This window comes from Xenopus tropicalis, chromosome 5, assembly GCF_000004195.4.
Source record: "Xenopus tropicalis strain Nigerian chromosome 5, UCB_Xtro_10.0, whole genome shotgun sequence".
Classification (NCBI taxonomy): Eukaryota; Metazoa; Chordata; class Amphibia; order Anura; family Pipidae; genus Xenopus; species Xenopus tropicalis.
This window is the reverse complement of record NC_030681.2, coordinates 96235675-96249323: the sequence shown is the minus strand read 5'-3', so window position 1 is coordinate 96249323 and position 13649 is coordinate 96235675.

The window sequence follows — 13649 nt, the reverse complement described above, 5'->3', positions numbered from 1 at the left end:
CCAATGAGGTAACGGCATTGAAAAACTCAAATGACACAGCAAACTCTGCTGGTCTTTTTTATGAGAATGGCAGAATACTTAGGGGCACATTTACTAACCCACGAACGGGTCGAAATGAGTCCGATTGCGTTTTTTTCGTAATGATCGGTATTTTGCGATTTTTTCGTATTTTTTGCGATTTTTTCGGCTTCTTTACAAATTTTTCGTTACCAATACGATTTTTGCGTAAAAACGCAAGTTTTTCGTAGCCATTACGAAAGTTGCGTAAAATCTGGCGATTTTTCGTAGCGTTAAAACTTGCGCAAAAAGTTGCGCTTTTTTCGTAGCGTTAAAACTTACGCGAAACTTTGCACCTTTTAAGTTTTAAAGCTACGAAAAAGGCGCAACTTTTCGCATAAGTTTTAACGCTACGAAAAAAGTGCAACTTTTTACGCAACTTTCGTAATGGCTACGAAAAACTCGTAAAGAAGCCGAAAAAATCGCAACAAATACGAAAAAGTCGCAAAATGTTCGTTTTCAAGTCGGAACTTTTCCAATTCGGGTCGGATTCGTGGGTTAGTAAATCAGCCCCTTACTGTAAATTGGGAATATTACATTTTAATCACATCCCCTTTTAGACTTGGGAGTAATGCTGCTTTACTATGAAGAAAAACCTGGCAAATTTCTATAATTTTTTTTGTAAATACATACTTGGCCAATATACTCAGCAAACTGTACTCCTTCCTATTATAACTGCCCTGTTATGGTAATAAAAACTAATATACTATCATGTGGGGTACTTTAGGTATAAATGCTATGTGTACTCCTGCTGATTCTGATATCTGCTGAAATCTTTCCGTTCCAGGTTAACTCCACTGTGAAATGGGTAATCGAAGCAAGTTAAAAGGGGAATTCTGGCTTCTGAACCAAAATTTGTTAGAGCCCCAAACTACACAGAAACCACTTATATACCCATCACTGTATTATTTTCTTTCAAAAAGTATGAATAAATACCACCTGTATATACTGATATTAAGCTGCAAAACAGTTCTTCTCTTTCTGCCTCATTTGAAATCCTGGCAGGGGAGGAGGGACTAAAACACTGATGTTACAAATTGTAACACTTCTCCACAGATTGCAGACAGCCTTTAGGCACAATGCATTGCATGGTGATGTCCATTTCCTTATTGACATCATGTGTGCAGGGCTGACGACAGTAGAATACTGTTACATTTTATTTAAGTCTCAAAGTAGTCAGCCAGATCAGCAGGAAAACAAGGTGCCAGGCTTAGGTAACTGTTCCAAAACACATTATTACATTATAAATCATAAAAAGCCTGCATATTTTTTAACTGATGTATACTTCAAAGATGCTTGAAAATTTGGTTCACTTTTCAAAAAGATTAAGCTGTGTTTAGGTGGAGTTCCCGTTATAAATAAAAATGAATCTATTTAATAACAGTACCACCCTTAAACAACAATCTAACATTAAGCAGGCAGTTTAAAAAGAAATTGTATTTTTTTCCTTTTTATATGCTTTCTACATCTCTTTGACTTGTGTCTAGAACCAACAACTGCCTACTAAAGTTCCTTCAGGGAGCACTTCAACAAGCTGTTGTGTTAGCAACCTTTTGCAACCAGGGGCAGTTTATCATGGATAGTTATTGCTAAATAAGCAGCAAATAAAGATATCAGAGGTATTTAAAAAGAAAAAAAATGGTACAAATAATTATATATATCTTAAGTGTGTGTATCATAAAAGCTGCATATAAACACCCCTTCAAGCAGGTTAAAAATATTATCCATTCTACAAAAGCATCCTGAGTATCCTGAATAATGGACAGAGCTTTCTGTATACCCACATTGGGATGCCCTAAAGCTCACACTATCATTTGGTCTGATTGCTTTTTTGAGTCTTCTTAAATTTCATTGCCCTTTTGTGCCAATGTATGATTCTTGCCTAGAGCTTCCTAGATATTACAGTACATTGTATGTCATTGGTAACTACAAATCTGCAATAATTGAAAGCAGGATTCTTAAATTTAACCTTACCTTTAGGTGTTTGGTTGAATGTGAGCTTACTGACTATATGCCTAAAGCCTTTTTGACATTGTATGATATTTTTGGCCTGTGGCATTTGTTAACCATTGTCAGTATTAAACCTAGGAGAGCAAAAAAAAACTGTTTTAAATCACTGTGTTGAGTTCATACTGCCTAAGAAAATCCATTTTATAAAGAATGAGAGGAGCGTGTTAGGCATCTTAACAACATCATTGTCCTAACAACTTTTTTTGCCCACAAACCCTATGTTTGAAGTGAGTAAATGGTTTAATATTGCAACAAACTGTATATGTTTACATGGATTCATATAGTTAAATCTAATAGTCATATAGCGTGGGGATTAATATGTGGCCAGCATTTGGGAGGTTGAGTGGCAAGGCTAAAAGTAGAAAGGTTTATTGAAGGCAGGACTTGTATCAGGAAAGATACAGTAGCTCTACAAACTGTATAAGTGAGTGGAGGCATGGCTGCTGGGGGACAGACAATACCAATTTGAGTCAGGTGTCTCATTATCCCCATCCCCTTTGGCCCACCTGTGGCTAATTTATGCAGGTGTGTGGGTCCAAAGGGGTTAAATAGCCCCTCTTCCGGGAAGTGCCACAGCACTTGGAGTGGAACACACAGAGAGCAACTTTCCCTCCCTCCCACCCTCATCTTGTTATTGTTTAACTGTCATTGATATGTTTAATGTTTTTTCATATTTTGTTGTCACAGCTTTATCTTAGTAGCGGGGGTCTTACGCACGGCCTGATGGAATGTGGAAAACTTGGTGAGTTAAGCTGAGCACGTTCAGCAGCCTACGGCTTTGAACCTGCTACAGCAGGAGACTGCTGGTGATTGGGGAATATCGTGCCAGCTGCAATGCAGCTGTTGGCATAATGTTATCATATTAAGTGTTAATAATTGTATTAATAAAGCTGTGGCCCAATTTTCATCCAAAATGTTATCATGTCTTTTTTGGAGTTTCTTGGGTTTACAAAACAATGTTATGGGCCACAGCATGGTATGCTTGTCCCCCAACCTGTTTAGCAGCCATGTACAATACCAGTCTGCTCATACACTAATGTCTCTAACTTTAACAGTGGGGAGACAAACCTTGTACAAGCAGAAGAACCCCAAAGAACACAGATTTAAATATTTTTGGTTCTCACAGGTATATTTGTAAATATTTATATGTTTATCATATAAAAATAGTGGAGGCTGTTAGTGGAGGAGTGGAGGCTGCTTAGTTAGTGAGTGAAACCTGTGACCTAAGGTTTCAGCAAATCCTTGTACCTTTGAAGTATTCCTGAACTTTTTCTCCTATTTAGAGCATCCTATTACTTATGCCAGTTGTTCTTTCAGCTGCTGCCCTCTAGTTATTGTTCTTCCAGTCGTCAGCTTCCTGTGCATTGAATCTGCTTTTTTATCAATGTGGTTTCTAAAATTGATAACCTATTTATTTAAAATTAGCAGCAAAGCAGATACATTAGCTAAATTAAAATTTGAGGGAGCAATATTTTTAAGGACAGAGGTTTGGAGTTTCACAAAAATGTAAAGGGCAAAGCCTGTATGTGATGATATAAGCATATAGGAAGTTCTGTGTGGTAGGTTCAAAACAGGCCTCTCCAATCCTTTCAGAAAACTGATCAGAGCCTTTTTACTTTTTTTATGGAAAATGGATTTTCTAACACACTGAGAGCATTGCTGGTGGTTTAATAAGATTTGGACGTTGAAGGTGAGGGTTTTCTGCACCACAATGCCACACGTTTGTATTTTACTTGTAAAATTATTTCTATATGTTTACAGTATCTAGTAGAATTAAGTCTAAAACAACTGGACTTTTCTGAGTTTTTCTTGAAAATGTTTCACCACTCATCCGAGTGGCTTCTTCAGTTCAAATGACTGGTAGGGAATTCCCCGGTATTTAAACTCTTGATGGTAGTAGAGTCACAGACATCCAATCACAATGGTTCCATTGAACTTGTTCAGTTAGGTGTTAGCTGAAACTGACAGGTGTAAGAAGGTATGATCCAATCACAATGGTACCAAGATTCTCATTGATGAAGGTGTTAATCCTTCAAAGTACATGACTGGAAGTGTGAACTGTTGTGAAACTGCCGGGGTAAGGATGTCAACGCGCCATTGTATGTTGGTGACAAGCGGTATCTCAGGCCCCCTCCTCTGTTCAGGGATGGTTTTTCCAGGTTGGCATAAATGGCCTCTTTCACACCTCTTTCAAACCATCTGTCCTCTCGGTCCAAAATATGCACGTTGTATATGTTGTACAGCAAAACATGTAGACATAAATAAGACTGCAGTGTTCCTTCTTTGTGTCTTTTTGTCCAGGTAATTATAAATGCATCCTAATTTTATGCACCATACAAATATATAAACCTCAAGGAAATTCTGTAAAGCTGAACACACATATTGTAAGGTGTATGATTGTGAATTCCCATTTGTTTTTGCTTAACAATCTATTTGTTCTAATTTTCTTTGATATGTTTGATTGAAGAATGTAAATACAAATTGCAGATACATAATCTCTTGAAGCTTTAAGTAATTGGTAGAGATTGTCCTTGTAAAAATACTGACAATAATGATAGCAAGACAATTAAATGAGCTAAATATTTATTATAGTGGAAATAAATGCCAAGGACTCTAGAGATGCATAAAAATGAGGCTGGTAAATTTACAGTGTACACTCTGTTGTGCTTTCATTACAGGAAGAAAGTTGGGAAGTTCTTATTTGTTCTACAGTTAACTAAATGTAAAAGTGCTCATATAAATACTTCTGCAATTTATAGCATTCTTACAGTTTTTTGTTAGTTTTCATGATATTAGCAGTGACTGGTATTCCCCTGTTCATTTAAGTTTAGTTTTGTGCCTCCTTCTGTATTGGTACAAGGAGGTAGATATTTAGAATTCATATTTTACTTGCCCATTAAATTTGGCTGCACTGGGTGGCTGGCATGGTAAGTGGTATGGTTATTTTTACTAGTTGATTATACAGTAAATAGTTTATTTGATACAAGAACTCATTTACAAAATACTGAGCAGCGTGTAAGAAATGGAAGCAAACATCCATGCGATGGCAGCACTGTATTCATAAGGGTCTGCTGGACGTGGTACATGGGCATTACCTTGCACACCCTCTAGCTTGCTGATCATTAGGAAGCAATAGGCACCAGGTTCTGTTGTCAGGAATTGTGGGGAATTAAACTCTGGACTTTGTGCCGAGCTGCAGGTACACTTACTTGCTGAGCCACAGGAGGCTCTTTGGGCTACATGGGGTCAGTTGCCTTTATGTGCATCCAGCATCTCTGCCTGTTTCCCTTCAGTCTCCACCCATCTTGTTAATAGCATGTGTTGCTGCCTTTATAAACCTGCTCCTGGCAACTCCCGGTGCTCGATCATTGTTGCTACTGAGCCTGATCTTGCCATCCTGATTCTGTCATCTGTGACTTTTGACTCCTGATTCCTGCGGTCCCTGCCTGATTCCTGCATCCGTTCTCCTGTCCCCACCTAGTACCCTGTATTTGTAGATCTCCCTGGTTTGACCTTCGACCTGTTTACTCGACCTTGCTTGCCTGCTGCCTGTCACTGACCTCAGCCTGCCTTACGGACCTTGCCAGTACTCTGCCAGCCCTGACCTATTTGCCTGTTTTTGGAATCTGTTATCTTGCCTTATCACAGGCCTGTATATTAAATCTTATTTTTGTTCTGTTTTCATTAAATATCTTTGCTTCACCTCACTTGGCTGTCCAGCCCTTAAAGGGAGTTCAGGGGGTTACTTTGCACTTAGGCTCTTACCTGCTGGTCCTTCACCAGAGGCCAGTCCTGACATTTGTGGAGCATTTTGTAATATCTGGTGCAAGGTACAGTACACACAATGCCATTGCCCCAGGTGGCCCAATGGGTGCATTTTGTACCGGGGGCAATGTAATATAAGTTCTCTTTTAAGTTTGGTAGTTTATGGTTCGTTCCTAAGTCACTGTGTTAATAAAGCTGTGATCTTATATGTCCATTTTGGGTTGTAGTGTGGCTTTTTTGGGAAAATTTTGTCCCTGAGATTTTGTTCTTGGAGTTGAAGAGTAATATGGTTTGAGTATATTTTATGGATGGCCATCAAGTCATTTTTACCCAGGTGTATAACCATGAATTTTTAAATATTGGACCACACTTGCTATGCAGACCTTCAATTCATTTCAATAGTCTGTTATTGTAAATATACTGCATGAAGCTCATTTCTTTACAATTAAGTACAGGTATAGGACATGATATCCAGAAATCCATTAGCAAAATATAAGTAGTTGGTACCTTCTCCAAGGTTTAGTTTTCTACTTGCTTTCTCACAGATGATAATTTACTTTTTTCTAGCAAGAATGGTACATAACCATGCTAGTACAAACTCCTTAATTTGTTACTTGAAATATACAGTATATATAAATATCCTTAATACCCTTTCCAAAAGCTTTCCTACACCAGATGTCAAAATAACAAAGCTTTAGTTATCAGGCTGAGAACAGAATACCATTTTGAATAATGGCACCACAGCAATTTTATAATCTCTTTGTACCAGGCTAAACATCAAAAAAATCATGGAAGATTAAGTGAAGTGGTTTGGCAACCAAAGAGCTCAGCTCTTTTAGTAACCTGGGGTGAATACAATCAAGCCCTGGACCATTGTTTCAAATATCCTATGCTCTTTAAAACTAGTCTACCATTCACCTATACTTAAACTGTGTCTATTAAAAAGGAACCTTCATTAACTGTTTAAATGATTGGTCTAAGATGAAGAAAACAAGCAATTTAACACTTCTTCATTTAATGTAATTTAACACTATCAGCCAAGTTGCTTACCTTTGGTCTTACACACTCTTGCCTAATTTTTCTAATATTTATACATTAAAATATAATTTATGGCTTTCTTTTCAAGTCAACGTTTCGATAACCACAGAGGAGAGTCTTCCTCAGGATAGAAATGTTGTGTCAAAATGTTGACTTGAAAATGAATTAAATAAAGTAAGCTTTTTTGTATTTTGATATAAGACTAGTGTGCATCAGAGTATTTTTACTTTTGTGTATGTAGGTGGAAAAGGAGGCAAAAATGTTCAATCTGATTTGCACCTGGCATTTATTATTAAGAAGGAGTGCAGGCCTATCTACGATATTGTTTCCAAGATAATTTATGGTTTACACATGTGCTTAAAACTGATGCCTGAAAGGTTGTTTGGAGGGACCCGGTAGGAAGCACCTGGCAAAATTGGTACCATTGGGTTAAGCACTGTGAAAGGGGGTTTGCGAGTCCTCCCTGAGGAAAGGTATTGAAGGCTGAAGGTAGAAAGGGTGAATCAAGAGAAGAAATCCTGGAACGTATACTAATCAGTGTGGATGTGGTTTGGTGTACCGGTTTGTGGATACTAATGCTTCTGCAAGCAAAGAATGAAACGTGCCTTATTGTGGATATGTGTACATCAGTTAAATAAAAGTTGTGTGAGTTGCAACTTCTGGCACTCCTAGGGGTACATTTACTAATCCACAAATCCTAATCCCGAATGGAAAAAAATCGGATTGGAAACGAACATTTTCGCGACTTTTTCGTATTTTTTGCGATTTTTCGTCGCCACCACCGCAACTTTTTCGCGAATTGTCGCAACGTTTTCGTCGCCGGTACAACTTTTTCGCGAATTGTCACGACTTTTTCGTATTGCGCGCTCGTAAACGCCGGGCAAACCTTTCCGACTTTGCATGATTTTGGAAGCCTCCCATAGGACTCAATGGCACTCTGCAGCTCCAACCTGGCCCAAGGAAAGTCACAATACTGAAGCTTGAATGAATCGAAAAGTTCGCGACAATTCGCGAAAAAGTCGTGACGGCGGCGAAAAAGTCGTAACAGCGACGAAAAAAATCGAAAAAATACCGATCATTATGGAAAAACGCATTCGGACGCTTTTCGGACGTTCGTGGATTAGTAAATGTGCCCCCTAGTGTTCCTTGGTCAGATGGACAACTTTTATTTACTGTATGTGGGCATGCTATATCTAAGTGCTTCCAAGGTTCCTGACTCGAATCCCAGCAGGGCATTGCCCATCTAGAACTGCCGTTCACACTCAAATCATCCTCGCACAATATAGCAAATCTAATGGGATATACAAATACAGGATTAGCCCCCTCTTTTCCTCTTCCCATACTGGGCTTTCTAATCATCCCACAACTGACTTCCAGCACTGCCTGTCCCAGTACAATAAATGAGTTCTGCTCAATAACAATTAAATATAATAAGAAACCATTAAAATGTGCTTAACAGCAATATATTAAACTTATTACAACATTTAAATCTGGTATGCATAAAAGCAAGCGAAGGTTAGGAATGATCCATTCGATTAATAATTTTCTTTGTGAACTAATTGCAATAATATTAAAACACAAGCAGTTTGTTTATTATGTGCAATAGCACTAAAGGAAAATTCCATAATAAATGCAACAGGCCACCATTCAATATGAGTCAGATTACCTTTCTGAAGCATGAAGGTTGAGATTCCCAGTTGTTTAGAAATCAAAGGATTATTTCACGCTTTGCTCAACCTATTTGTCTTCTTTAACCACATTATGACCAGGTCCAGAGTATAGTAGTTTCAATTTAAATTTTAAAGCTGTGAAATAAACTACTAAAATGTATATATCCTTTCTCTTAAATTGGAATCTGTGCCTTTTTAAATTAGCCCCACTGGGCATTAATTCAAGTATTAATACAAGAAAAAAGAATATTGTGATACATTATAGAGTACTATCACTGCTGCATTTTGCAGAGAAAAAACTGGAGGCAAATATGACAGAAATGGGATTACTGTCCCTGTTACAATTTTATGTATAGTTTTTCCTTTACAAAACTCCTGTTGCAATGGTGGGCCTGCTGCCTGAAACAGGCAATTCTGAAACTACTTTATGAGATTGACATGGCTTTAAAGTAGATGAAGAATGGAAAAGCACCTGGGGTACATAACATAGTCTCTGATGTCCTTAAAACTGACATTAAACCTCAGTCTGTATCCTAAAATCTAAAATTAACATCAGGAATTTTGAAGAACTGCCCACAGAATGGAAGAAATGATTGCTAAAATTATCAAAAAGGGAAATACAATTCATTGGGACTATAACATTGCTGAAGAAAGCTTGGAGGTGAACTATAGAGTGGGAAGCCATAAGTGTGGAAAAAAACTGGTGGAAGGTGTTAAGGCTCTGGCCAGAGATAGAGAAGGATGGATGACATTTTTGACTACCCTATGCTCTAGTGGAAGGAAAAAGAGTCAAGTAAGGCAAGGTACATTTAGGCACATGTTTTTTGGATTTTGTGCACCTAATAAATAATGCCTCAGATGTTGTAATATTTATGTAAATGAAATACCATTTCTGGGGGTGTGGCTGCATGAATAGCAGTGTGGACGTGTTTTAAGGAACTGTGCTACCGTGCCCACAAATCCTGACCTGTACCTGTCACACCAGTGTTCTTTTACCCCCATCCCGAAAATGTTGCATTAGGGCCAGGCAACAGGAAGGGATGATGTTGCTGTCAATGCTGCCAAATGCTTGGAGAGGTATGCCGGAGACTCCAACATGGCACAGATTCAAGGTTCCACAGTTTATGTTTCCCCACCATACAGTGGAAAGAGTGGAGAGAGTGGGAAGATCTCCCTTCCCACTGGCACCAATGTTAATAATGGATGATTTCCATATTGTCATGATCAATGGTAAAGCTAGCTTACCTAGATCTACTAGACATGATCTGTCCCTGAATATATGGGTGAACACTTTTAACCTAGTTGATCTTTGATGGTCCTGTACCCAAGATGTAACACAATTTACCTGTTATAGTGCTACATACACAACCTTATCTTGAATTGACTTAGCCTTGGGTACCATGGAAATAGGACTAGCCACCTTGCAGGTCCAGACCCCCCCTCTACTGGTCAAAAAACAATTGGGTCCAAGTGCGAAATACAGAATATGCCATTTGAGTCAATACTGGGTAAAACACTCTAAGGGGCAGATTTATCGAAGTCCGAATTTCGGATAATTAAAAGTACGATTGGCAAAAATTGGAGTAAATATGATAATTTCGGATGTACGTTAATTGCGTAAAAATTCGTATTGTGGTTGTACAAAAATATTGTGGTACGATCCGAAAGTTACGAAATTTCCGTTTCCAAACGATCATAAACGGCACAAAAACTGACTTTGAACCTTCAATGCTTCAATGCTTGCTTTTGGAAGCCTCACACAGGACTCAATGTCACTCAATGCAGCTCCAACCTGGCCAAAGGGAAATCACGATACTGAAGCTTGAATGAATTCCGAAACTTTTGTAGTTTTGTAGCTACAAATTTTTACAATTAACGAAAATATTGTGGAAAATACGCAAAGTTCTATAAATTAGAAAAAATATACATTTTTTCCATTCAGACCCAATCGTACATTGTTAAATGTGCCCCAAAGTATCACGCTAAGAAAAAACACATAAAAAGTATGCTTTTTTTATTCAGCAAAGCCCAACCATATGTGAAGTATTTTCTTAACACAGCATAAAAAAATCTGCCCCAAGTGGTTCTTTTGCATTGCTTCCAAATTAAAAACAGGACTGCCTTATCCCTGACTGCTACCTGTACTTTGTGCAGGAGTTTTAATCCAACACAAGGTGCAGGGTGCCTGGAACACAAGGCGCCTGTGATTGGACCCTAATAGGCATGTGTTTTCACACTTGCATGAGCCCTTGCACTTGCATCTGGTGCAATAGGAAAAAAGCCCTCTGTTATGTGCTAAAAATGCTGTCTAGGTAGAAGTACCGTGTGGTATATACTGATTTCAAAATTAAAGTTTAATGTAACTAACCAGCTTTTATTCCGAAACTGTATATGTAAATCCATTCCATTCTCTACACAGAATTGACCTGGGTAGAATCTAAGCTGTATTTTGGAAGAAAGTTCTTAAACTATTGAATATATCTATTTTAGCTGATAACTAACTGATTTGTCCCTAAGTTTACCTATGAACACTTAAAACATTGCTATATAGTTCATGTTTAATAAAGGGTTTTTTTCCATTTACTCTCACTCACAGTACTGTGCTAATACATTCAGCTATTTCAATAGTCTCTGTTAGTTCGTCTGGAATTTGTTTGCAGACAGTCCCTCTCAATAAAATACAATTTCATACTTTTATGCTGAGCTTCAGAGCAAGGTCGACTAGAATGCCTTTTTTACTGAAATATATTCCTGTCCTGAACTTTTTGTAAGCTTTTACCTGAATTTGGATGATTCTAGCATTTTCTTATTGTATAAACTGAATGCCAAGTAAAGGACCATTATATGTACATTTCAATGAAGAAAGAACAAACCAGCAAAAGCATCTGAATTCCAGATTGTTTAAATCTTTCTGAAGATGTTGTCTCCAGAAGAAGAGAAAACTGTGGAATTTTCCTCTTTTTAACCCCTTTCAAATTGTAAAAATAAATCACAACTCAATCTTTTAATTTAGCTATGGTTTACGAGGGAAACAAATTGAAGGGGATTTTGGCAGGCATCAGAGGTAAGTGATTGTGTCTTTTATTGTTGGAAAATTGGATAAGTGAATTGGGGCATAAGGGGCACTATAATGTGAAGAACTATTGGATGAAGAATGTTAAGCCTTAGATGGGTATTTTTGGGTCACTTCTTTATTGCACTTTCTCATTAGACAGTTTTTTTATGGTCTCAACAATATATAATGCATAATGCTTTTCTCTGATTTTGCATTTTTCCAGATTTTACATTATTTTATTCTGGTCCTCTGAAAATCAAATTGTAAAATGGGTTCTACTGTAACTGATTATTGTGCTTGTTCTGTAAAGTTAAATTATACCCTAAAATTATATTTATTTTTTGTATATATAGATAGAGGCAGAGGCTAGTTCTGCTCTGATTTTATGGTGGGGATAAAGGTTAATATCACAGCCTTTGTTAGGTTAATTATCTTTTTCAAATAGATGATGATTTAAAAAGTACTTACTATGTCCTCTCTGTTACTTGGGGTGATCAACATAGTATATTAACCTTATAAAAATGTATATTTTCAGTTTGCAGTTAATCATTTAACTGTTAGTTATAACTTAGTAACATTATATTTGGCATAATTTTAATTTCAACGTGCATATTAGGAACCAGTTAAAGCACATTTATAGACTGTGGAATATTAGGCAAATAACATACATTATATAAAGCACTTTCTCTATAATCTTAGAGTTGCAGTCTGCACATTCTTTGCATGCTAAGGGATTTCATCAGTTGAAGAGGAGCAAAGGCATATAACAGTTGCAGTGCTAATCTAGGTCTAGTAACCAATGACAATCAATCAGATGCTCAAATCAAATAGCTGATCAGTAAATGAAACTGGCTGATTGGTTGTCATAGGTTGCTAGACCTGTATCAAGTTGTGCACCTTTTATGAATTATTTGTGTATGATATATAGATTCATGTGCTATATAAGAGGTATGCATAATAACATGGATTGCAACAGGGTATGGATCTTCTTTCCTCCTGTTTCCTGTGTCGTAACTGCATATATTTACTTTTTTATTTATTGTGATAATTGTTCTCCATATTGTAAAAAGTACAGCACTGAATGTACATTCATTGCACTATTATATTGTGTCTCTTTCTTTAACGTCAACTAAAGATTGGGGTGTAAGAGCTGTTGGTGCTGATGGGGACATGGAAATGATAGCTGGGTTATACATAGGGTTATACATACTGTATATATAATGTTTTCTGTTACGAGTACCTGTTCCTTTACTCTAGCTCAGTGCTGTCCAACTGGCGGCCCGCGGGCCGCATGCGGCCCACAACCCCCCTCTGTGTGGCCCCCCCACCTGTCTGGCTGCTTTGATGGCTTACCTTTGAGTAAGCATTAAATGGTATCAGTACTGAGATTAACTGGCCCCCTGCATGGTTCTCACCTCAGATTCAGGCTGTAATCCCTCTGTATTGTTTAAACATGTAATCCCCTGTGTTTTTCACACCTTTTAGTTTCTGCATTGTTCACCCCCTGCAGTGTTCACACCTCAGGCTCAGGCTGTAATCACCCACATTGTTCACTTCTTCACACCTCAGACATAGATACTGTAGGCAGAGTATGGCACATACAGCCAGCATAGGGCAGGTAGAGTATGGCACATACAGCCAGCATAGGGCAGGTAGAGTATGGCACACACAGGCAGCATAGGTCAGGGTGGGTATGGCACACACAGGAAGGGTAGGGCAGACAGAGTATGGCACACACAGTCAGGGTAGGGCAGGCAGAGTATGGCACACACAGTCAGGGTAGGGCAGGCAGAGTATTGCACACACAGGCAGGGTAGGGCAGGCAGAGTATTGCACACACAGGCAGGGTAGGGCAGGCAGAGTATGGCACACACAGGCAGGGTAGGGCAGGCAAAGTATGGCACACAGAGGCAGCATAGGGAAGGCAGAGTATGGCACACACAGGCAGGGTAGGACAGGCAGAGTATGGCACACACAGACAGCATAGGACAGGCAGAGTGCTGCCTGTGTATGCCATACTCTGCTTGCCCTATGCTGCTTGTGGGAGGTGAACC